Raw genomic sequence first — 24,982 nt, 5'->3', positions numbered from 1 at the left:
AATCTTCTGCCCAAGTTGGGGAGGAGCAGTGCCAGCTGTGCACTGTGGGAAGGGGTGGAGGAGTCTGATGGCTTCCTGTACAGACTTACAAAAAAATCCTCCTGTTTTTACTATATACCCACTTTCAGAAGTACCTGGTGTAGCAAATTCCTGGGTATCCTGAGATATTCTACAATATCGTGTTACTTCTCACCTTTCCCTACTCCTGTCTTAGGAGTCAGTTTTCTCAAGTCTGCGAAGTCCATTATCACCTATCTAACTACTTTCCCGTTTCCAAAGGTTTATTTTTTTCCTCTCTTTTCCCTTTGTCCTTATGAAATTAAAAAGAAAACAAAACAAAACTACTATTGTTTTAGGGGGATCTCCTGAGGGAGCTGAAGCAAATACATGTGTTAATTCTGTTGTCTTTAATTTAAGGCCTCCTTTGTGTCTTTCATTTCAACAGTTATATTAATTTTTAAAACACCCGGTCTTAGATCCGGTTCCTTGAAGCAGAGCCTGAGATAGGGATTCTTGTGTAAGTACCTTAGCAAGAGAATATTCTCAGGAGAAACCTGTAAGTAAATGAGAGAAGTAAGGTAGCGTACAGGAGGAAGTAGAGCAAAGATGTGGTTTCTGCTGAGATTTAGCCTCACTGTAAGCCAGTGGGAGCTCTGGAATATGAAGGGCATCACAAGTTTATCTTTGGCCTTTTGTACCCCATTAATGTTAGCTTCTGACTGTGGCTTCCCAACCTTGTCAAGGTGCTAACAGCATTTGCTCCATTCCTCACCTTTTTTTTTTTTTTAAGGTAGCCAATTTGTTATTTTTAAAGGGATGCAATAGTCTCTCTGATCTCTCTGAGAAGATGAATTGTCTGTATTTCACTCTTTTTTCTGTTTGTCTTGTTAGTTTTGCTTTCTCCTTAGTTCATACACTGAAGTGCAGAAACTAAGTTTTCAAGCAAGAGAAAACCAGGTCTAGAATCCACATCAGTTTGATCCTTGCTTTTAACTATGTCATCCCACCTCCTTTAGCTACATCTGAATGAAATCACTTACTGCTACCTCTCTCTCCTGCTTTAAAGGTGCGAATAACCACTTGGATTTTGGTCTGTTGGATAGCAAACACACTTCCCAAAGCTACCTACCCTTTGTTAAATAAAATCGGAATTTGTCTGTGGATTCCACGGATTCATTCTGCAAGCATTCACTGAGCACCTACTATGTGCGAGAAACAGTACTGGGCACGGGTGCAAAGACCACCCAGACTCAGTTGGTGCCTTCAAGAGGCTTGTGTCGGGGAGACAGATACGAACACGTTAAACTGTATTAGAAAGGGCGAGTGCTGCGCGGAGGTCGAACCCAGTAGCTGCTTACCAAACCCTGGTAATTTAACAGGTGAAGGCAGAAAGATCCGGGGTTCCTGCTAACTCCTATCCCCAAAGGTTTCCCCAAGGAAAGGGAACTCGGTTTTCCTCTAGGGAGATGTGGAACTATTAGGAACTTTTTGGAATGCATGTTTTACCGCGCAAGAGGGAAACGAAATGAGCCACTCTGATTTGACTTTGCACTTTTCGGGCCGGTTTAGGCGTGAACCCCGATGTTCGCCGAGTAGGTGCCGTTTCCCCAGGAGGAAGGTTTGACTCGCCGCGGGACTCCGGACTCCGGCGCGGCGCTGGGCACGGCGGGCGCGGGGCGGGGCCGGAGAGGCCGGGGGGCTGGGACCTGCGGTACGGGGGTTGGGGCGCCCAGGCCCTCGAGAAGTGGACAGTGCAGGGGCTCGGACTCCGCGGGGCCGGAGCGGGCTGCGCGGTGCGCGATCGGCCGCCGCCTAGGGGGCAGGCACGTGCCCTGTGCAGCCCCCGGCCTGCGGGCGCGGCGGTCCGGGGCCCCGGCTCCAGGTGCGCTCCGCTCCCGAGGATTTTCCGGTCTCGTGGGCAGAGGGACAACCAGGAACTCAGGCTCAGTCTCCACCCCGAAGTGGGGCGGGTCCGCCGGGGATAAGACCCGCTGCCTGGCCGGGACGAGGGTGTGACCTCCGTGGCCACTGAGAACAACTGCCGCCCCTTCTCGGCAAGAGAGGTGAGGGGGCCCCGGGCGCGGGGTCGTGGGCGCGGGGAGCGGAGCGCCTCGCGGGGACTGCCCGGCCTGCGCCGCGCCGCCGAGGGGTTCTCGCCGCCCGCCTGCGAGCGTGACTTGGGCGGCACTGGGGGGAGGGGGGGCCGCGGGCGGGCCGGGACTTGCTCCCTGTGGGCAAGAGGGAGGCAAACACGGCCTTCGTCCAGAAGGACCTCCACAGCGGTTTATACAGCTCAGGATGCCCATCAGGGGCCACAGCTGTTATTTATTGGGTTCATGTGCCAAGCACTATGCTGGGTTTGGTCGTTAGAAACAAAGGACTGAGTTAATATTCCCTGGAATTTACTCCGTCCAACACCCAAATATTACTTTTTAATTCTTTCCTTGCTCCTTTTACGAACTTGACTCCTTTCTCCTAATTTCTTACTTTTTCTCTGCTTCTGGAATATCTAATGCCATCAGCACAATGCCGGACACATGGGGCTCTGTTATTATTTAATGAGATCCAAGACTTGAGTCCACCGGTTTCTCAGTTTCATTATTTTGTCATGGCTTGTACATGACAAAAGACTTTGGGACCAACGAGGTGATTGCTTTTCAACAATTTGCCCAACTTTAAGTGCTCCTAAGTTGATGCAAGTGTTCTGTGAGTTGTTTGGAGCAAGCAGAAGAGAAAGGGGACAGGAATCAGAAACGGGTAACCATTGCCACCCAAGACCTATTTACTTCCCAGAGCCTTATCTAGCCAAGGCCAGCGCCCCTACATTCAGCTTAGGTCAGATTTCTATTGCTTTGGGGACACACACACACACACGGTCATGCGCAAACACAGAACTACTGAATCAAGGGTATCTATGCATTTCCTTCCTAGACGTTCTTGCATTTCTTAGGGATCATTTTTCTCCGGATGTAATTTATAGCGTAACATGCACAGTCACCCAGCACATCAGCCCTCGGTAGCTGAAGGCTGAGCTTCCTGGTCCTCCCCAGACTCATGTCTTATGGCCTGTTTCTTTGCTTATTTCTCATTTGTTTTCCCCATCTTGCTCCTCTTGTTTGTAGACTAAGCCTGCTCTTCTCAAAGGGAGATGGAGGTGAGTGGCAGGCACTGCAAATGGTAGGCGGTGGCCAGGGAGTACCTGAAGCTTCAGAATAAATAAGACAGGAGGGGATTTTCCTTGGGTGTCAAATTTACCGAAATATTTGAGGATAAAAACACTTTTTTTTTTATAAAGATTTTATTGGGGAAGGGGAACAGGACTTTATTGGGGAACAATGTGTACTTCCAGGCCTTTTTTCCAAGTCAAGTTGTTGTCCTTCCAGTCTTAGTTGTGGAGGGCGCAGCTCAGCTCCAGGTCCAGTTGCCGTTTTCTAGTTGCAGGGGGTGCAGCCCACCATCACTTGTGGGTGTCGAACCTGGCAACCTTGTGGTTGAGAGGATGTGCTCCAACTAACTGAGCCATCTGGGAGCTCAGCTGCAGCTCAGCTCAGCTCAAGGTGCCGCGTTCAATCTTAGTTGCAGGGGGCCCTGCCCACCATCTATTTAGGGATTCGGGGAGTTGAACTGGCAGCCTTGTGGTTGAGAGCCCACTGGCCCACGTGGGAATCGAACCGGCAGCCTTCGGAGTTAGGAGCACGGAGCTCCAACTGCCTGAGCCACCGGGCCAGCCCCTAAAAACGCTTTTTTATACAATCATAGATACATTCTGGAGTAGAATTCAAAGTTTAGATACCTTTTTAATATGAAACAAGAAACGTCAAAAAAAAAAAAAGAAAGAAAGAAAAAGAAAAATCCCATGGGCCTTCAGCTGTGATTTGGCCCAAATCTCATCCTTGAGGGTTTGCTTTCACTGCAATTAGGGCTACTTCTGGAAGCAGTTTGATAGGCGCTCCAGTGACCTCCCTGGAGGGACTTTGTATAACAGTCATCTTAGGTTACTCCTTTAATCTTTATTTCAAACTGAAGTGGGGTTATTAACCCTGTTTTACAGATGATCATCCCAAGGTTCCAAGTTGTGGTCCTTGGTCAAGGTCAGACCACTTATAAACAATGTAGTCTCTCTGCCCTACTGTGGCTCCATCAGTGCTCACTTCATAGTGAGGTGAGGTTTGGGTTTGTGGCTTCCTGGCTTATTGACTAAATCTTGACCAAATATTTTTCTCTTCCTCTTTAACTTTCTTCTTGTCATGCTGACATACGAGATATGGTTGAAAGAGCTGCAGCTGTTTCAACTAGAGAGGGTAGATTGAGGTGGGTGTGGGGACATATTTTAATGGCCCTAAATGCTTGAAGGGCTTGGCTTGTGGGTGAGGGAATCAACTCCTTCTTTGTGGCACTGGGCAGAGCTGGGTAGGAGTTTTTTGGATGGGAGCTTCTGCTTGAATTTAAGGAGGTGACTTTTGAAACCCGTAGGCTGGGTGGGCTTGGAGTTGGCGGGAGCTCTCTCACCAGAGGTATCTAGGCAGGGGGTCCACATCCCCTTTCTGATGGAGCTGTGAAGGGTAGAAGGCTAAACTAAGAAGACTTCTAAAGCCATAGTTTCCAAAGTTCAGGTACATCTCCAGGAAGCCTGCACAACATGCAGATTTTTGCCCAACTCCCCAAATTTTATATCTAGAATGACAGAGTTGGGCCCAGAAATCTGCCTATTTAATAAGCCTCCTGGATGATTATAATTCAGGTGTTTCTTGGACCTTGCTTTGACAAACTAAGCGTTGGAAACACTTCTATGACTATGTGCATGCCTGATAAAGCATTAGCAAAAACATAGGACTTATGTGAATTTAGGCCTGTCATTATACTATAAATTCTAGGTAATATGGTAAATACTGAAACTGTCCCATTCTCAAGCTCTTTATTATACTTATCCCATCAAATTTACCCTATAATTTTGCAGTGCTTAACCCCTCTAGACCAATATGGAGCTCCAACAAAATATTTTTTGTTTGTTTTTATACTTAATTGAAACCAAGGTGGCTCACTATATTTAGATTAATTTCCCTAAGATTAATAAGTACCAGGGATGTAATGTACAATATGACTATAGCTAACACAGCTGTATGATATATAGGAAAGATGTTAACAGAGTAAAGCCTAAGAGTTCTTTTCACAAGGAGAAAAACATTTTTTCTCCTTTCTTTTCTTTTCATTATATCTATGAGATGGTGGATGTTAGCAGAACCCATTGTGGCAATCATTTCACAATATATGTAAATCAAATAAAAATAAAGTTTAATTTCCCTAGGAATTTAGGATTTTTAATTAAGGCCTGTTGTTGGTTTTATGAGAGTAACTTGTTAGTATTCAGTTATGTTTGAACTGGACTGAGAGCTTTTGCTATGGGAACCTGAACCACCACCTCAGAAGAATTCTTTTTAAAAGTTCAAGATGTTTGAGGTCAGTAAATTGCCATACTGCTTCTTGGTCTGGACTGCTAGGCAAAAAAACAACAACAGAGTGATGTTTTATTCATAATCAGCAGCAGAGATCAATTCCAGCTAAAGGCTTGACTGTAAATTACTCTGGAAAAGACCTTTAACTTTCCCCCTCAACACCATTAACCCTTTAAGGCCTAGATATAATGCAACGTGAGCAGCCTGACTTGTAACAGAGCAGGAGGTCCCACGAATGGCCAGGGAATCACTATGAATTCAAAACTCTGGTTTAAGGCGCTCACCTCCCCCGACCTTCCAAGAGGTAACAGTAAGTCATAATCAGAAACTAATGTAGAGGGACCTTGTGGTGAGTGGGAGCGAGGTCCCTGAGTTCTGTGTGATTGAGCCATCTCCCCTGGAGGAGATCCTGTGTAAATATAAGCCCAGTGCTATAATCATCCCTCAGCATCCTTCCTGTTACTCCTCTCCAGGGGACTCAGGAAGGCATTTTCTGGGTCCTGCTTAGCATCAGCTTCTGCTACTGTTGTTTATTGATACTGTATGAGGACTTATGGACTCAGTGGTTCTCATCCTTGTTAGAATCTGATTAAAGCCATGAATCCTGTCTTGAGAAAACTGAACACACATTTGACATTTTTCATACAGTATCAGGGGGCTTACGAACCCCCTTCTAAACCCAATTGTGGACACCTAGCAGGTATGAAGCATCATGTTAAGTATGGCCCTGAAATTGAGCAATGCTTGTCAGATAAAAAAAAATGCATTTACCTTTGTTCCAGCAATTTGAATTCTAGGAATTTATCCCATGTGCGTAGAGGCATATGTACAAGGTTATGTACATTGCAGCCTTGTTTGTTGCAGCAAAGGGTTATAAATGACCTAAATATCTGTCAGTAAAGGGCTGATTAAATTACGGAATAGCCATGGAGTGTGATATTACGCAGCTCTTAAAAAGTGATGCAGGGGGTGGCCGGTTAGCTCAGTTGGTTAGAATGTGGTGCTGGGAGCACCAAGGTTGCCGGTTCAATCCCTGCATGGGCCACTGTGAGCTGCGCCCTCCTTAAAAAACAAACAAAAGTGATGCTGGTTGGTAGAAATAGATATAGGATGATATTGAAGATACATTTTTATTTAAAAAAAAGCAAAATATAGGTTTGCATGGTATGCTACCATTTATATAAGAATAATGGAGGTTATCTATATTTTTATATGCATGTTAATGCACTAAATCCTTCTGAGAAGATACACAGGAAAATTATAACAGTAGTTGCCACAGGGCTGGGGGTGACGTTCTTACAGACTTCTCGCTATAGACCTTTTTGTACTGTTTGAACATTTTAATCATGTAGTATCAGTTTTTAAAAAATAGAGAGTTACAGATATCACCTGCCCATTCGAACATTATGAAGAGGAAGAATGAAACAGATGAAGAATGTAAGTTATCGAATTTTCCACCCTCAAAATTAATATATGATCATACACTTTCTTATTTGAATACAAAGAGCTAACATGCAGTTATGCTTCAGTTTCCATGAGATGGAATAGCAATCACTCATTCTTGTCATACATTTCAATTTGATTATTTATTCATTTGGCTATACCTTAGCTGGTTCCAAAAAGAACGTAAGATGCCGTGAATTGCATGGTGGGGAATGCTGTGTATTGAAATGATCTAATCAGTTCCACATGTCTTTAGCTGCAGAAGCAGATAGAGGAGGTAGATGGGATAAGTCACAGCCTGTAGAGTAGATCGACCTGCTAGGGCAGGGCCCTTTGTCAGAGAAAATCCTACCATTGGTATCAGGTCACGGGGCAGTGAAGGGCCTGGCCTTAGCTCAGAGCCTGGACCCCCCCCCCCCCGCCCCCACAGCTAGACTGTGCCTTAGTCTGTGAGGTCTCTGCCTCTGCATGCTGGAACCTCCGTGCTGCAGGTATTAGGAGCTAAGGTTCACCAAGTGTTTCTATGAACCGGACCTTGTGCCAAACTCCTGCAATGTTATTTTATTAATTTTTCATCCACTTTAGGTGAAAATCATCCCCACTGTACCGATGAGGAGACTGAGGCACAAAGGGATTGGTTGAGTAATTTGCTCAAAGTCATTTACTAGCAAGTGGGAGAGCCAGGATTCGAACTTGACAGTCTGATTCTGTATCTTGTGCCACTTTATTATAATATATAATGAGCTAAAAGTACAGAATCAGCCAGAAAAGGCAGGGCTGGGAGATTAACTATGGAGCTGGACTCTTTCGGAAGAGTAGGGTCTATGTCCACACTACTTGTCCAAGATGAACTTTATGTTGACCTGGGTCATTCTAAGTATCCAGGAGATCCCAGCTGATAGGTGAAAAGTGGAGAGCAGATGTCGAACCAGGACAATGTGCTCATGATTCTGGTAGTCCATCCCTGTTGTCTGCTGTAAGACTTGGGGCAGCATCTAAGGCAGAGAGGCAGCTCACAGCACCTTGGGGATGGGTCTTCAGGAGCTAGGCAGGATGTCAGTGGCCCCTGCCAAATAGACAAAGGTTCATTTATTTATTATATAATATGAAAGGCACTAGAAATTCAAGGATAGAACACACAGTCCCTGTCCTTGAGGAGATAAACTGGCAAATCAACAAACCAAAAATTGTAGGACTGCATAATAAATGATTTGATACATTATGCACAGGCTGCCCTAGCGCAAAGGGGAGGTGCACCTGACTCCATCATGGATGGTCAGAGAAGGCTTCCTAGAGAGGAAACCTTTATATTGAGGGTAGATGGGAAAAGGAGGGCTTATGCACAGGCATGGGGATGAGAAAGCAAGACCATGGCACACTAGAGGGGTAGCATGTCACGTAATCAGAGCAGGGCTGGTCCCAGACGGCAGAGCGGGATGGCCCTCAGAAATCAAGGTCATTCTGTAGGCTTGTGGAAGACAGGACCAATTAGAATTGGGGGACAGGTCCTAGAGAGTTCAAGGACCCCATCTTAAGAACTGCTGGCCTGGATTGTAAATCCTTTTATTTTGCATCTGCTCCAGTGCTTAACACAGGTATGTAATGAATGTTTTTGACTAAAACATGCTGGTTGCCAAGAAGGAAATCAAGGCTGACATTCAGCTTTGGAGAAACAAGGCTCTTTGCTTCCCTGTCCTACACATGACTGACTGTTCAAGGTTCAGCTTGGACATACCCTGTTTCCCCGAAAATAAGACCTAGCTGGACAATCAGCTCTAATGCGTCTTTTGGAGCAAAAATTAATATGAGACCCAGTCTTACTTTATGATCCCACCTCATTGTGTCTGATTACAGGCCTGTGTTCTCCACTCGGCTTTGAGCTCCTCTGAGGACGGGGACCACATAGCCCCCTCTGGCCTGACATATACTGGGCGCTCACCAAAGATGTGCTGAATGAATGTACCATTTCCCATGGATGGAAAATTTAGTTTAACCTTCAAGCCCATCCTGCTACAAAAATGACCCAGTTTTGAAAATTCCTTTCCTGGCCTTTGTTTCCCACTGTCCTCTTAATATCCTTAATCTTCATCCCAACTCCAAACTAAGTACTCTTTTCCAAGTAAGTCTTACCATTCATAATCATAGCTAAGGCTTTATTTTGACTCTACTTTGCCTGCAAAACTCTTTCCCTATTGAATTCTTATTGTCCTTCTAAGCCTTAGTCAACTGAGAACTCTTTGGATCTCTGGGGGGGGGGGATGACTTTGTTGTATGGCCCCCACTGTGCAAATCTGGTAATAGTTAACTGCATGCTGCTTTGCCATTGGATTAGTTATACACCTGTTTTGTTTCTCTTACTAACTTCCATGCTCCGTGAGAACGAGATCATGTCTCTTCCGTTGTTTCCTCCCACAATGTTTAGTACCTGATGGGGACAAAATAAATATTTAGGTAAGGATTCTGAGTGCCTGCACACACGATGAGCTGCAGTTTTGGAAATGGGGTCTCATGCAGGGACCACCTGCGTGGCAGTCAGGGCCTGGAACAGGGTGTGGGAGAATCATGGGGGTTCTTACTGAAACCTGATTAAATAAGGCCTGTGGGCCCCACCCAAGATTTACTCAAGTTGTACCGTTTAGTATCCCAAAACTCTGTAGTATTTCTGAATGCTCCCAGGTGATTTTTGTGCACAATGAAGTTTGAGAACTTTCCCCAAGTACCATGGTAGGCATTTACAGTCTGTATTAATCAGGATCCTTTTGAAGCCACAGCTTCAGATACAATGTCCTGACAACACCCAAAGACAGAAGAAAGGGAGGAGTTAGCAGGCTGGTTGTCTTTTTACCTGGGGGAAATTTCTTTCTCGAAGCCTTTTGGCAGGTTTGCCTTTATTTCTCATTGGCCAGAAGTGGGTCACATGGCCATTCATAAACCATACTACGTGGCAGTTGGAAGAGGTTTGCTTTGGAACAATCATTATTTCCTCCTGCAGCGAGTACCTACTTCTTCCTTTTCCAAGCCTAGTCCCTAAAGTCATGAAGGTTCTCTTAAAGAGGAAGGAGTGTAGAATGGGGGTTGAATGTTGTTGCAGAAACCTGGCTCTGTAGTCGTTACTCTCTGAGCTTTATGCTAGAATAAAGTAGCCCTCATAGGTGGAGTTAAACGTGGAGGGCAAAGCAGGGACTGGAACTCTGCCCTTAGTTTTGGATTCCCAGCCTGCCACCTCCAGGCTGAACAGTCAGCACTCGCATGTGGGAAGAGAATTGAATTTGGAGTTCACAGATATTGTGAAATAATAGATCGGGCCTACCAGGAGTGGTGCATGTTTGCAGTGAATGGTTTTGAGAACTCTACTGTTTAATCTTTGGCAAACACATTTCCCGAAACATATTTATGCAGGTATTAATGTTAATGTTATAACCTCCCCCCATTATTGTAATTCCTCCTGTTTGTTGTTGTTGTTGTTTTTTCCTATTCCCTCAGACATGATAGAAGATCATGAATGGGAATCTACACTTATGAAATACCCATTGGATGGTTTGGGAACCTTTTTAGGTAGATTCCAATCAGTAGTTGGGATCTAGAATCATTACTCCAGAGCAGTGGTTCTCAAGTTTAAGAATGTGTCAGAATCACCTGGTGGGCTTCTTAACCAAATTGCTGGGCCCGACCCCCAGAGTTTTGGATATTGTAGGTCTGGGTTTGAGCTGGAGAATCTGCGCTTTTAACAAGTTCCCAGTTGGTGGTGATGCTGTTGGTCAGAGAACCGCTTTCACAACCATTGAGTTGTGTGAACTTCTTTTAGGTTGAAATACTGATGTGGATTTATTGAAAGGTAAACATAATGAGAAGTCAATCTGCACATGGCACTGTCTACCCTTTCCAGGTTCTTTGTGCTCCCTATTAAAAGTGCCCTGGGGCCTTCCCATCAGTGCTATGCTTTGAGTGGACACTTCCTTGAATCTGGGCTAGGCGTATTCCTTGGAAGTGAGAAGGTGGAGGGACACCCTACACACCCTCCCTCCAGGCCAAGCATGCTTGTCTGGACACCAAAGGTGGCCCTAAATGTTGGTCTTAAAATCCTTCTTTCAACTTAAAAGGAATGAAATTCTGATACATGCTCAAACATGGATGAACCTTGAGAACATTATTCTAAGTGAAATAATCCAGACACAAGAGGACAAATATATGAGTGCACTGATATGAGGTACCTAGAATGGTCAAATTCGTAGAGACAGGATGTAGAATGATGGTTATCAGGGGTTAGGGTGAGGGGGTATTGGGGAGTTAGTGTTTAATGGACGCAGAGTTTCTGTTTGGGATGATGGAGAAGTTCTGGGAATGGATGGCGGTGATGGTTGTGCAACATTGTGAATGCAGTGAATGCCACCAAATTGTACACTTACAATAGTAAATTTTGTTACGTGTATTTTACTACAGTTGAAAACACACTGTGCTTTCCTGACTGTTCTGTCTCCCAGGGGTATGCTGGAGCGTCCTTTGCCTCCTTGTGTCAGCCGAATAGAGCTGATGGTTAAAATTTCAGGGGTTTGGTGAGCCGATTGTTAAATATAGCCATGATTAAAAAGTAAATTATATGAACTTAGGAGTAAATAGATTATATTAAAATATAAACATTTATACATATTATATTTAAAAACAATTCATCACTTCCTATTTCACTACCATTTGCTATTATATATGCTCTTGAGGTTATTTACGTCTGTCATGTCTGTGCAGTGGAAATACTACACAGTGGTGCACTACTGCCTGTCTATTCCAATCTCTAAGGTCAGTGACAACACATTGGTACCTTGAAAGCAGTCATGCTGGAAATATTTACACCGAAGAAATGCCTATGAATCAGGGGGTTCTTTCCTTAGAGAAAAGGAAAGCTGGTAAATTTATCAGTACATCCTTCGTCTGATCCTATCTTACCAATCGGGGAGGGTGGGAGTAATTTTGTGGGAATAAAGCCCCAGCTAGTTAGGATCTTCTAGCGAAACTTTTTAAATTGAATTCTAGCCTTTTCTAAATAGCCCTGCCTTTGGGTGTTTTTGCTGTGCCTGAAGAAGAAGTGGCTGTGGCCAAGTTTAGTGGGTGGGAAACAAGATGAGTCAGTAAGAGAGTTGCGTTATCCTCCTGGGCAAGAGTTTCCTCAACTGGGAACATTAAAGGGGTGGGAGAAAAACTTGTAGAAATGAAATTCACTATTCTAGCAATGGAAAACAGATACTTTTTTAAAAAGTTTTTATTATGGATATTTTTCCAACATATAACCAAGTAGAGAATAACAAAATGAATCCCACAGTATTCATTACCCAGCTCAACAGTTATGAACATTTCACCAGAAGAGATTTTTCTAATCACTGAAGTAATAAAAGGGAGGAGTGCAAAGGAAAAGATGGATAAGAGTGATTTAAAATTTTTCTTCCAAATTTTTACTATATTAAAAAGAGAATATTAAATTATGAAAATACTTAATAAATTTTAGATATAAAATACTGAAATTTATAATATATGCATCATTTCTATAAATGTTAGTAAAGCACCAAGATCTTAAATATGGGCAAAAAACTGCAAATAGGTAATTCATAAAAAAGGATACAAACAGAAAAAAAAGAGAAAGATTCAATGTTACTACTACTAATTTTAGAAAGCAAGTTAAACCAATAATAGGGTTCAATATTACACCTAAATATTAAATTATGAATGAATAAATAAAGCAAATATGCTTATGGCTGCTGGCTTTGAATATTTTTATAAATCTGGAGGACAACTGGAAATATTCGTAATCATCATATATCACAAGGAATAGGTAAAAAAAGAATAAAATATCTACAAAGGTAATTACTATAAAGGTTGTTGTCATGGTATAAAAAACATCAACTAATGGTATGGATATTGAATAAATTATAATATATCAATATGATCGAAGAACATAAAATTACTAAAATGATAAATGTGTGTGGAATGTGGACAATTAAGAGGAGAGAGTAGAACACAAAATTATCTACATACTGTGATCACAACTGTTAAAAGATTGGAACAAACAGAAAATGAAAGTAGATGGTAAGTTTACATTGTTTTAAAATGTCTTTTTCAGTGCTTAGAGTTGATTTAATAATTTACAAAATGAAATGAAAGATGATTGCTAAAGGCCTTATAGTCTCTAAAATTCCATGAAAGTTAATCTTTTCCATTCGTAGACAGTAGACAGATCCATAATTTTCAGCATTGCAGTGGAGCAGTCTGTCTCTACCCACGTTCGTTCTGCGGGTTGGGAAATAAGTTTGTCAGATCATCCAGGCAACTTAAATAACAGCTGGAAAGAAGAAGTTAATAGTCACAAGTAAAATTAGCACCACCTGTCCAGGGTACATACTTAATTGTTGCCATCATAAAATCCCGAGGTTGCTAAAACAAATTAAAGGAGACAATATATTTTCTGCCATGTACATTTATTATCCTTAATATTAAAAATAAATAAATAAAGGTTATTTTTTAAAAGCTAACCAGCATTTTCTGTTTCATCTTTTCTGTGATTTCTTGAGGTGTTAATATTAAATTTTCTATGATTTCTGCAGATAGCCTCTATTTCTTTTAGAAGGATTCATGCTGGAGGATTATATTTTTATGGGGAAAAATAGTTTAGTTGAAACCAAACAGTAGTCAAAAGAATGCTATTTAGATATGATTTCTTTTAAATATTCTATGGCTTTACTCCTTTTTCCTTGTTCTCTAGCATTTTGTCACCGTGTGTTTTACTTTCCTTTTTTTAATAAATAGGGAAATGAAGGCACTAAGAAGATAAACATTTGTTTGTTGTGAGACTTAAAGTGATAATCTGAACATTCATGTAGTGTTTAGAACAGTATCTGATACATAATAAAATAATAGCTGCAATAATTATTAAATAAAGTGAGATATGTCTAGAGCAGTGCTATGCAATAGAAATATAAAGTGAGCTACAAATGTAAGTTTGGATTATCTAGTTACATTTTAAAAAGTAAAAAGAGACAAGTGAAATTAACTTTAATAATAGGGATTATGTTACCCAATGGATCCAAAGTATCATTTCAACATGTAGTCAATATAAAAATTATTAATGAGATATTTTATACTTTTCACACTAGGTCTTAAGAGCCTAACAGCCTGATGTGTAATTTACACTGAGAGAACATCTGAATTCGAATACTAAATTTTTATCAGAAATATGATATTTAGATTTTATAAAATTTAGTTTTCACATAGTTTAACATACCCAAATTATTTCAAACATACTTAAAAGTTTTCCAATATCTGGATTGAGTACCAAAAAATAATTTTCCTTAAATATTTGCAACCACGTTGAAAACATTGGTTCATCTTTTTTTTAGAATTAATGTGACTTTGAAGCTAAAAGCATAACACTTTTAAAACTGCATCTAAGCTAGTTTACTAAGTCTTATTCCAATTCAGTCTCTCTTATTCCACATCAGTGACATGCCTTGGTTTTAAATTTTAAAATATGTCCATACTTGTTTTTTAAAGTAGAAAATAATTTGTGATACTTAAAATAATAAGTATCTAAATTCAATTACAAATAATTTACATAGGTGATCACTGTTCACTTGTTACATCTGTAAAAACATGTTTTTTTATGTAAAAAAAATTTGTATGTAAAAACATACAAATAAACACATTAAAAGTGTTGCATCAGTGTAAAGTGAATAAATCTGTTGACACCAACTAAATTGGTGATATGATTAGATGTAATACTTAAAAAAGATGCGCCAGGCCTGACATGTGCACTGCACAGGGCAGTGGTTAAAGTGAAATATAGCCCAACCAAAACATTAAAGTTGTGTGTTACGGAAAAATATGTTATACTGCTTCCATTTTAAAATTTAAATTTAATTAAAATTGAACAAAATTAAAGATTTGGTTTCTCAGTCGCACTGGCCACATTTGAGTTGCTCACTAACCCACGTGGCTGTGTACCTCGGACAGGGCAGCTATAGGAACTGTATCTGTCAAAAGACAGGGTGAGCAGAACGTCTGAGTCCCACCCTGTGCACTGTTTTGTGTTGACATCAGCTTTAAGCAGGAGAGAAAGTTGTTTGTATGGTGTTTTGTCCAATTCCCAGTTTTAAGCTGGTTTTCTCTTTGTTCCTCTCTGCCTCTGAGGCAGCATCTTTTCCTACCCCCAATGCCTGGTCCTCTGAGCTCAAAATAGCAATAACTTAATATATACGTGTAGTACTTCCCAGCATGTGTTTCTGCTAGGTTTCTTCTCATTGGTCATTACTCTGCCACCATGGTGTCCACTCCCAACATCTCTTGGCTGGTTTGGGCATGACTAGGGTCAGTAATAGGTCCACCTCACAGCTCAACTCAGGTGGTAGGCTGGGGTGGGGTTTTCTAGATGGATTCCCCACATCAGACGGAGCTGGTGGAGAGGTATAACCCATCTCCTCTCCCCAACCCCCTCCTTCCCCTTCTCCTTCCCACCCCTCCCCACCATCTGCCTTAACTTAGTTTCAGTTCTTCTCAGCTTCTGACTTGAGATAATGTCAGTCCTAGTCTTTTTGGTTTTGTCATGACTTTCTTCCTTTGCCTCCCCATGGTTTCATGAGGTTTTTAATGAAAAATTGAGAAAGGCTGCATCAGAAATAACAAGTTCCCTATGTGAATCAGAAATCCCCTGTGGAAGCCTTTTAACAGTTCTGTTTTTGTATTTTTCTGCCAGAGTCAGCTTGAATTCTGGAAAAATTTGTGAATAGAACCCTGTCCTCACCCACTGAAGGAGTGGCTGATCCAGGGGGAGGGGGAGTTGCCCACAAAGCTAGAATATTTGCATGGCATGGGAGGCATCAGAATAAAATGGAACACTTGAAAGCAGTGTTTATTCTCAGCTCACTTCCAGATCTCCATGGTTGAGCCAGTGTAAATCTACAAAGGAAAACTCAGCTGTTTTTCCTGTTCGTCTGGGAAGAGGTTTCATCCCTTATGGTAAATAGAAGTGGTCATGTTGGTGAAGAAAGGACTGGGCTGCATAATACCTGTTTTCCTACCTACAGGCAAATAAGACTTAGGACAGCAGGAAGCCTGGCTGCATGTTTGGCTTTCTCCCGGGACTCACTGCAAATCCCTTCCCTCCTTGTACGGTAGTCCCCCCCCCCCCCTTCTCTGCGGGGGACACAGTTCAAGACCCCTAGTGGATCCTTGAAACTGTGGATAATATTGAATCTGATATATACTGTTTTTTCCTATACATACGTACCTATGATGAAGTTTAATTTGTAAATTAGACACAGTAAGAGGTGAACAACAATGACTAATAATAAAATAGAACAATTATAACAATATACTGTAATAAAAGTTATGTGAATGTGGTCTCTCTCCCTCTCTCTCTGATAACCGAGATAGCTACTAAGTGACTAACAGGCAGGTAGTGTGTACAGCGTGGATACACTGGACAAAGGATGAGTCACATCGTAGGCGGGACAGAGTAGGTTGGTGCGAGATTTCATCACGCTGTTCAGAACTACACACAATTTAAAACTTATGAATTGTTCATTTCTGGAACTTTAAATTTAGTGTTTTTGGACTGTGGATGACCGTGGGTAACTGAAACCACAGGAAGCAAAACCGTGGATAAGAAGAGACTACTTACTGTATTTTAGTTTCTTATTCGGGTTCAGTCTGTCTATTCCCTTTCTGTATCACAAGGATTTTGTAAAGAAAGATGGAGTGGATTTTAGAGTCTCTGGGAAAGATTATATGAGAAAGACTAGATACTAGATTCAAGGTTCTTTTTTTCTGATGAGGTGCTTCTCTTGTTATATTGCTAAGACTTCTGACTGCTGAGGCAAAAGCTATCAAGAGTACTGGTTGACCTTGGAACTTAGGTCTCAGGATATGATGGCCTGTAGTTTGTGATTCATAAGGAGAGGCCAGAGGTGACTCAAGTGCAGATGGACATATGAGACTTCCTGGTAATAGAACAGACAAGAACTGGAGATAATGCCTGTATCTTGTGATCAACTAGTTGGGGTTCCCGCTTTAGATTCTTACTTGCCTGGGATAGTTTACCTGTGGTGTTTCTGAAGGAGGAACACGGAATTAAGTTACCTTTCATGTTTCCTTGAGGATATTTGACTCTAACAGAACTCTGAAAATGGATCAGGAAACATGATATAACCTGTGCCAAAGCCTAACTGTGCTGGACAGATTTTTTTTCTTTGAATAATTGTTTTACCTGAGGAGACATGATTTTACCCATGATACTGTATGCTGTGCAAAACCTATATGGATTTTTGGATTCCACTGAGTTGTAGCTTGCCTTAGAGTGGATATTGCTAAGCGAAGGGTAACAGCTGCATGCTTTCCCTGAGAGGCCACTGCCAGCCTATAAAACTGAGGCCATAGCCTCTTAGGTTATATATATATATATATAATTTTATTTAACTATAATTAAGATACAATAAAATGCACAGATTTTAAGTGGTTAGTTCAATGAGGGTTTTTTAAGGAGTTCACATTTTTAAAAAAAAATTTGTGGTAAAAAATACAGAAAATAAAATTTACCGTCTTAACTATTTTTAAGTGTACAGTTCTTGTTAAGTATACAGTTTATTATTATTATTATTATTTTAATTAATTTTATTGGGGTGACAATTGTTAGTAAATTTACATAGATTTCAGGTGTACAATTCTGTATTACATCGTCTATAAATCCCATTGTGTGTTCACCACCCAGAGTCAGTTCTCCTTCCATCACCATATATTTGATCCCCTTTACCCTCATCACCCACCCCCCACCCCCTTACCCTCTGGTAACCACTAAATTATTGTCTGTGTCTATGAGTTTTTGTTTCTCATTTGTTTGTCTTGTTCTTTTTGGTTTATATACCACATATCAGTGAAATCATAGGGTTCTCTGCTTTTTCTGTCTGACTTATTTCACATAGCATTATTCTCTCGAGATCCATCCATGTTGTCACAAATGCTCCTATATCATCTTTCCTTAACGCCGAATAGTATTCCATTGTGTATATGTACCACAACTTCTTTATCCATTCATCTATCGAAGGACATTTTGGTTGTTTCCATGTCTTGGCCACCGTAAACAAAGCTGCAATGAACATTGGCGTACACGTGTCTCTATAGAGAAATGCTTTTATATTTTTGGGGTAGATACCCAGGAGAGCGATTGCTGGGTCATATGGTAATTCTATTCGTAATTCCTTGAGGAACCTCCACACTGCCTTCCATAGCGGCTGCACCAGTCTCAGTTTATTATTTTAAAATACATTTACATTGTTTTGCAACCATCAACACCATCCATCCACAGCACTCTTTTCATCTACAAAAGTGAAATTCTGTACCAGCTAAACTATAACTCCTTATTTGCCCCTTCTCCCCCCCGCCGTCACTACCATTCTACTTTCTGTCTTACGAATTTGGCTATTCTAAGTACCTAATTTAAGTGGAATCATACAGTATTTATCCCTTTGTGTCTGGCTTATTTCACTTAGTATCATGTCCTTAAGGTTTATCCATGCTGTAGCATGTGACAAATTTCTTTCCTTTTTATGGCCTACTAATATTTCATTGTATGTATGTACCACATTTTTTTATCCATTCATTTGTCATTTGACACATAGGTTGCTTCCATGTTTTGGCTATTGCGAATAACACGGCTGTGAACATGGGTGTGCAGATATATCACTGAGTCTCTGCTTTCAATTCTTTTGAGAGAAAAAAATACACACACACACACACACACACACACACACACACACTGGGGGTGCCAAAAAATGTATGCAAGTGAACACTTTGGTCAACTTTGCTCAAGCAGTAGTTCGCCGTAATCAGAAGTATCTGCACCACTTTGAGCACCACTTGTAACTGCAGAAGTCAAACGTGACTTGTATTCATCTTTTGTCATTGGTATATATTGAGTATTACAATTTTAACAGTTTTTCTTTCTTAAAATGTGTATACACTCTGGCACCATATATATATATATATATATATATATATATATATATATATATATATATATATATATATATATATATATATATATATATATTCAGAAGTACATGTACCCAGAATATATACCCAGAAGTGGAATTGCTGGGTCATATAGTAATCATTCTATTTTTTAACTTTTTGAGGATTCAGCATGCTATTTTCCATAGTGGTGGTACCATTTTACACTCCCAGCAGCAGTATACAAGTGTTCCAGTTTTTCTACATCTTCACCAACACTTGTTATTTTCTGTTTTGCTTTATAGTAGCCATTAGAATGGGTATGAGGTGAGTTCAGTGAGTTTTGACAAATGTATACATCTGGGTACCACTGCCCCAATCAAGATGAGGAACATTTTGATTACCCCCTAACATTCCATTTCGTGCTCCTCTGAACCCTCTGCTTCATCACTTCCCCCCCAATCCCTTACCCCAGGCAGCCACCTGTGTTCCTTCTAGCAGTATACATTAGCTTTGCTTGTTTTAGAATTTCATATAAATACTTTGGCTTCATTCACTCAGAATAATGTTTTTTTATCAATATTGTCTTTTATGGCTAGTACTTTGTGTGTGCTAAGAAATCCCTGCCTACCTCAAGATAGAGAATACATTCTCCTATGTGGATGGAAGATAAACCTCAGTGTGACTGGAGTAATCAAAGCTATGCTAAGGTTACTTTAGAGAATACCACGGGGCTCAGACACAAGTGAGAGGAGACTGGGGAAGCCTGGGAAGGGCCACGAGGGAGAGCAGGCCTCCAAGGAAGCCCAAGGAGCCCAAGGCAATTAATAGCGTTCCTCTGGCTGCAGGAGCAGCTAGTTTCATTAAAGTCAGTAGGCATTTCTTGTAGGCACACTGGGTGCAAGTCACTGTTAAGAATTAGAAGCAGGAAAGTGGGGGCCCAGGATGGGAATATGGTGAGTACCAGGGAAGTTGATGTCTTAGAATTTACACCACTGCGAGGGCAATGATTTTGTTAGAGGACAGACCCACACAGAGGACCTCATTGACTTGGTGGCCACAAGAACCACAAGGGAATCCTGGTTTGATTATGTTGGTAGATATGAAAGCCTGAACTCTGTACGCCGCAGCTGTTTTCAACGTGAGTGGAGTTGGTAATCCACACCTTAAACAGCTCACTAAACAGGTGCTGCTAGAATGTGAAGGTGCGGGGGATCCTTGGAGGAAAGAGGAATAAAAAGAATAGCTAACATTTGTTGAGTACGTATTGTGTGTACCTTTCGAAGTACTTGACGTGATAAATAGCTTGATTACTCTTTACTACAACCCTATAAAGTAATTATTGTTATTAATTCCATGTTACCAATGAGGAAATGGAAATACAGAGAAATGATAACTTGCCTCAAACCATACAGCTAGGAAGTGTGTATAAGAGGTTCATGAACCCAAGTGTTGGGGCTCTGAGCCCCAGCCACTTTGTTGTGAAGGCAGGGTGGTGTGGTCTTAGAAGGAGGACATCCTGCCCCTGCGGAATGGCCATCGTGTAAAATTAGCAACCAGGCTGTGAAGTTGGCTGCACCGACCTCAGATTTGGAGCTACCCGCTGCTGTTTCTCATCAGAAGGATTCTCTCTTCCTAGTGGAAACCTGTACTACACACAATGCCAGCACCTGCCAGATCTCAGACAGACGAGCAAACCTAACACGTTATTACCACACACATTACCCACCACGTAGCTGTAGACAGGGCTGTTTCCTAGCTACAAAATGAAGGGATGGGATCGGCATGCTCTAAAGTCTTCTTTGCCCTGATAATCCAGCAGAAATGAGCTCTCAGGGGGGCAAACATCCTCTCTCCCCCCATTTCTATTCCTGCTTTCTTTATGTACATACATTTCAGCCTTGGAATTGCTCTCACCTGTGGTTAGCTTAACATTTTGATCTAGAAAAGGGTTAAAATCAATTCTGGAAGAGCAACAGAATAGTTGTGGTTTAGGTCTGGAGGGGCGCTGCCTCTAACAGCGTAAGTAACTGCCATCTAAGGCTTGAGAGAACATGCCAGGGCTGTGCCAAAGCCAGAGCTTTAAACGAAAGCCCATAATGTTTTTGGATCATAGCAAAAGCTAGAGGAGCTATTTCTGGCATTCCTTCTTTCTCTCCCTACTGGTGCATACTGGATAATATTTTTATTATATTAATATGGTTAGTACTAGTATAAACATAATCAAATAGGGTCACTATTTCTAATCTCCTTTGATACTAGCTCCAGAGCACAGAACAAAGAGTACAAGGCCAGCTTTCCTGATACTGAGCCACTTAGCAGTGGCCGAGCTGCCCCATGAAGGAATGAGTCCTATGACCAGAGGAAGGATGACTAAAGGTTGTGAGATGACCATTCACAAAGACTGTAAAGAAGACTTGTACTGAGAAGGAAGTTCAACGGAGTCATCAACAGCCTTTAGGATATTTTTAACGATAGGCTATTCTTGAACAGACAAGGCATAGAGGATAATTTTCTGTTATTACATAGGGTGTATAAGTAGAAATTAAAGTGTGCCTTTTAGTGCCTAGAGCAGTACCAGGCATAGGGCAGGCATTCAGATAATGTTTGTTGAATGAATGACCGTGAAACATCAGTGAAACTATTCTATCAGTCTCGTGACTGTGAGCAATAATCAGTGTTACAAGCAAGCAGCAGCCTGTTCCTATGGTCACTGGCCTGAGAGGAGGGGAATCTGGTTTATCTACAATGAAAAGGCAGAATAGTTCAAAAACACTACCACCAACAGAAAACCTGCCAGCCAGAGTTCCAGAGGTCTCCAGTTCTCAGGTGGTACCAAGAGTCCCTCAGATAAGAAAAGAATATCACTTAGGAAAGTCTGAAGCACTCTACTATGCAAACTGAATACAGTACCCAGAGAGCCAAAGTTAGGGTAGGTACATATAGTTTATTAGAATATGCTTTGAGTTGTGCCCTATCCGAATTGTGCCTGAGGAAACCCAGGTATTAAGTGAAGTAGAAAGACACTTAGCAAGTCAAGCATTGTACAGAGTGCCGGACCCAGCCAGCTCTCCTGACAATCATTTCGGCCATCTCAGTGCTCTTTTTATTTTTCTAATCGCCATGACTCCAAAGGTTATTGAGTAAACTAATTAAGATAATGTAGAGGACTATTTAATAATGTTCCTTTCCTCCTTCCACCTGCCAAAGGAATCATTGGAAGAGTAAACAAAGGAATCAGTGGAATAGAGTGAAAACTTTAATAGACTGGCTTGATACGGGAATGCTAGAGAAGGAGTGGGGATATTGTCAATTATATGTAACATATGTGTTTTAAAATTATTTGTGGATCAAAATTTTTATTACTATTGTCCCCCACAATGCTGTGAATAAGTAGCTAAAATCTGAACAAGTCTGTCAGTAAGTTATTTGCCAGGTGCTGAGTTGGAATAGATTCTTTTCTAAGGTTACTTAGGAGGCAGGCTTCCAAATTTGTCTGCATTCATTTAGCTTACACACTTGGCCTTTGAAAATGTTTATTTCTCTGGACTCAAACTCCATCACTGCAAAAAAAAAAAAAACCCACAAAAAACAAACTTACTTTACCTTTAGAAGGATCCAAGTTCCAAGGAAAAAGAGTTGCTTTCATTTTCCTATTTCGTAGACAGTTTTGAAAGCCTTAGTGCTCAGTCACACCTTCCACAAATCCGCAGACTAGAAGTTTAAATTTGTCTTCCTGTGGGATGTAAAATGAAACCATGTACCAAAGAAAAATGGTGAATGACTCACTCACATGTGATCTTCTGAGGAAGCGAGAGATTCAGTAAGAATGTTCCACAAGGACAGCAAATCCCTTCATAATGAACGTTCTGGTTGCCAGTCCTGGGATGTGGGTCAATGTTACGAATCTGAATGGAAGCCCCAAATTAAGTTGGGATCTCAAGAACAGCATCTAGTACCAGGGTGATTTTATTACGGTGCCACATCCAGCAGACCCAGAGAAATTGTATTCATTGGCATATCAAGAAGGGATTCAACTCTTAGGGACAGGTTCATATTTATGGGCTTACCACACACACGTACTCACACGCAAATACACACACTGCTAATTTATTAGCAATAAATAGAAATAGAATTGTTACTTAGACAAAAATCCTCATGCTCCAGTACTTTGTAGACAGGGCTATATGGGAAGCCAAAGTCTAGTCCAGAGGTTGTTTGGCAATCATAGAAGCAGAACAAAGGTTTTAGGTGGATAAATTCATCTTCACATATCTGACCCTGGACTGTTGGATCCTGCAGCCAAGCCACTCTTTCCTTAGGACATGGCTTTGATGACTATGTCAGAGGAAGCCTCTCTGAGGACTTTGTGTGGAGCTTGCATTACCAGTGGACACACTTTTTCTTTAAATATGCTAATACCTTTCAGCAAGTTGGCTTTAGCTCAGGAGCCATTTTTTCTCCTTGAAATGAATTTGTATATCTTTGTTTTGATGGTTATTTGCTGATTTTACTAGTCTAATGCTCAGGGAACAATCTAATTTGTCTGCTTTCCAAATTCTGGGTGTGTGGGGAGGAATGTACCACACAGATACCTCCATGTGTGGCGTACTGAAATATTACTTGAAATCAAAGGTCGTCGTTCCATATACCTGCAGTATGCCACAGGGACATAAGGAACTTTATACGTGAGTCAGTAGCTGGCTTGTCCATTTCTGGCAGTGGTACAGTAGGGCAATTTGTGGGATGGTGTCGTAATTATCCTTCTAGACATTCAACTGGAAAACAACGTGGATGTGTTCTCGACATACCTAATTTTTCTTTACAAATCCATCATAAGAAATTATTCCTGCAAATTTTTGTAATCTTACCTGGTATAGGTTGAACTTATTTACAACTTAGTATATCCTTACATAACTTCTATTGGGATAGGTCTCTTTCATTTAGTTCCCAGGTTTCTTTTCAGTTGCTCTAAAACTGTGTCTGAAAAGCTTCAGGAGCCCTTCCATGAGCCCTGGTTTTAGAGTTCTGATATTATAAAGAAGTTGCAGTTTCCCACCCACATACTGCCTAACCCTTAGATTTTTTTTTAGATGTTACAAACATATGGTCCCTTCATTCTTCATCTTTCCAACTGGAAGAGTCCTCCTGCTTTTAGGGTCATTTGAACCACACCCGATCTTGAGTGTGTTTGCATTTTACAGGGGTCAAAGCTGAGCCACAGTTTCTAATTATTTTGCCCCACCCATGAGCAGCCAAGGAGCTTTTCAAACCCCAACACAAAATCTGAGCCATTGTGAACTTGGTCATATTGTTCAGTTTATGGAATCGTAGGCCAGCCTTCAGAGAGAAGAAACGAATGAATCAAGGAAGCTGAGGCAGAAAAGGATTTCTGTCAAGAATCCTTGGTTCTGCAGGGTGGTGGGAAAGGTGAGAGGACTTACAGGTGGAGCTTCAGGGAGAAGGGCCTTTTGTCCCCTGGGAGCTGACCATGTGTGCAGTTAAGAAGGGGCCTACAGCAATTTTGTATTTGGGGGAGGGATTTGAGGGGTTCCTTGCTCTCCTTTCTGTTCCTCCCCCATCCTTGCCAAGAGTTGCTAAGACTTGAACTGGGTGCCAGACATTTGTGCTAGTAAGCATTTGTGTGGATTCACTTTACATGGATTATCTGATATCTAATGAAAGAATCAAGGAGTACCATTTACTGCATTCATTTCTCTTATTTAGAAATTTATTCGGTACTAGTAAATAAAAAATACACAGTAGCTGTCTCTATATAAATTGGCTTACACTGTGTGCTGTCCAAGTTTCAAAATAAATTGTCTGGCTAAAAGCACCCTGTATTCAAGTATGATACGTTTTTTTCCTTTAGTAAAATATTTCTAGCTCGTTGAATATTAACACTCAGTATTTCCAGAAGGCTCTGCTCAAACAGTCTTTCTACTTCTTGATGTGGTCAAAAGGACCAGGAGTGTTTGTATTATAGTCTGACTTTTGTGGGAGGTGTCCCCATTCCCTGCCTGCTCATTCCATTCCCTTCCTTCTCACTCCTTGTCATTTAGTCCAAAAATGCATGGAAGCAAAGGGAGGGTTCTAAAAGCTGC

General features: G+C 41.3%; 1 protein-coding gene across 3 annotated transcripts in view; it reads left to right on the top strand.

Moving 5' to 3' along the window:
* The first annotated feature begins 1,693 nt into the window (after window positions 1–1,693).
* The window catches only part of ANXA4 (annexin A4), a 55,870-nt gene continuing 32,581 nt past the window's right edge, over window positions 1,694–24,982 (top strand). The window contains exon 1 of one of the 3 annotated variants that reach the window (XM_081068409.1): window positions 1,694–2,063. The gene's annotated coding sequence lies outside the window, so the exon portion shown is untranslated. The remainder of the gene's footprint in view (window positions 2,064–24,982) is intronic. The other 2 variants (XM_081068411.1, XM_081068410.1) reach the window with 2 other exon arrangements.

This window comes from Rhinolophus hipposideros (genome assembly GCF_964194185.1).
Source record: "Rhinolophus hipposideros genome assembly, chromosome: 12".
NCBI lineage: Eukaryota > Metazoa > Chordata > Mammalia > Chiroptera > Rhinolophidae > Rhinolophus > Rhinolophus hipposideros.
Note: the sequence above shows the minus strand (reverse complement) of the source record. Positions and strands in the feature narration are given on the sequence as shown.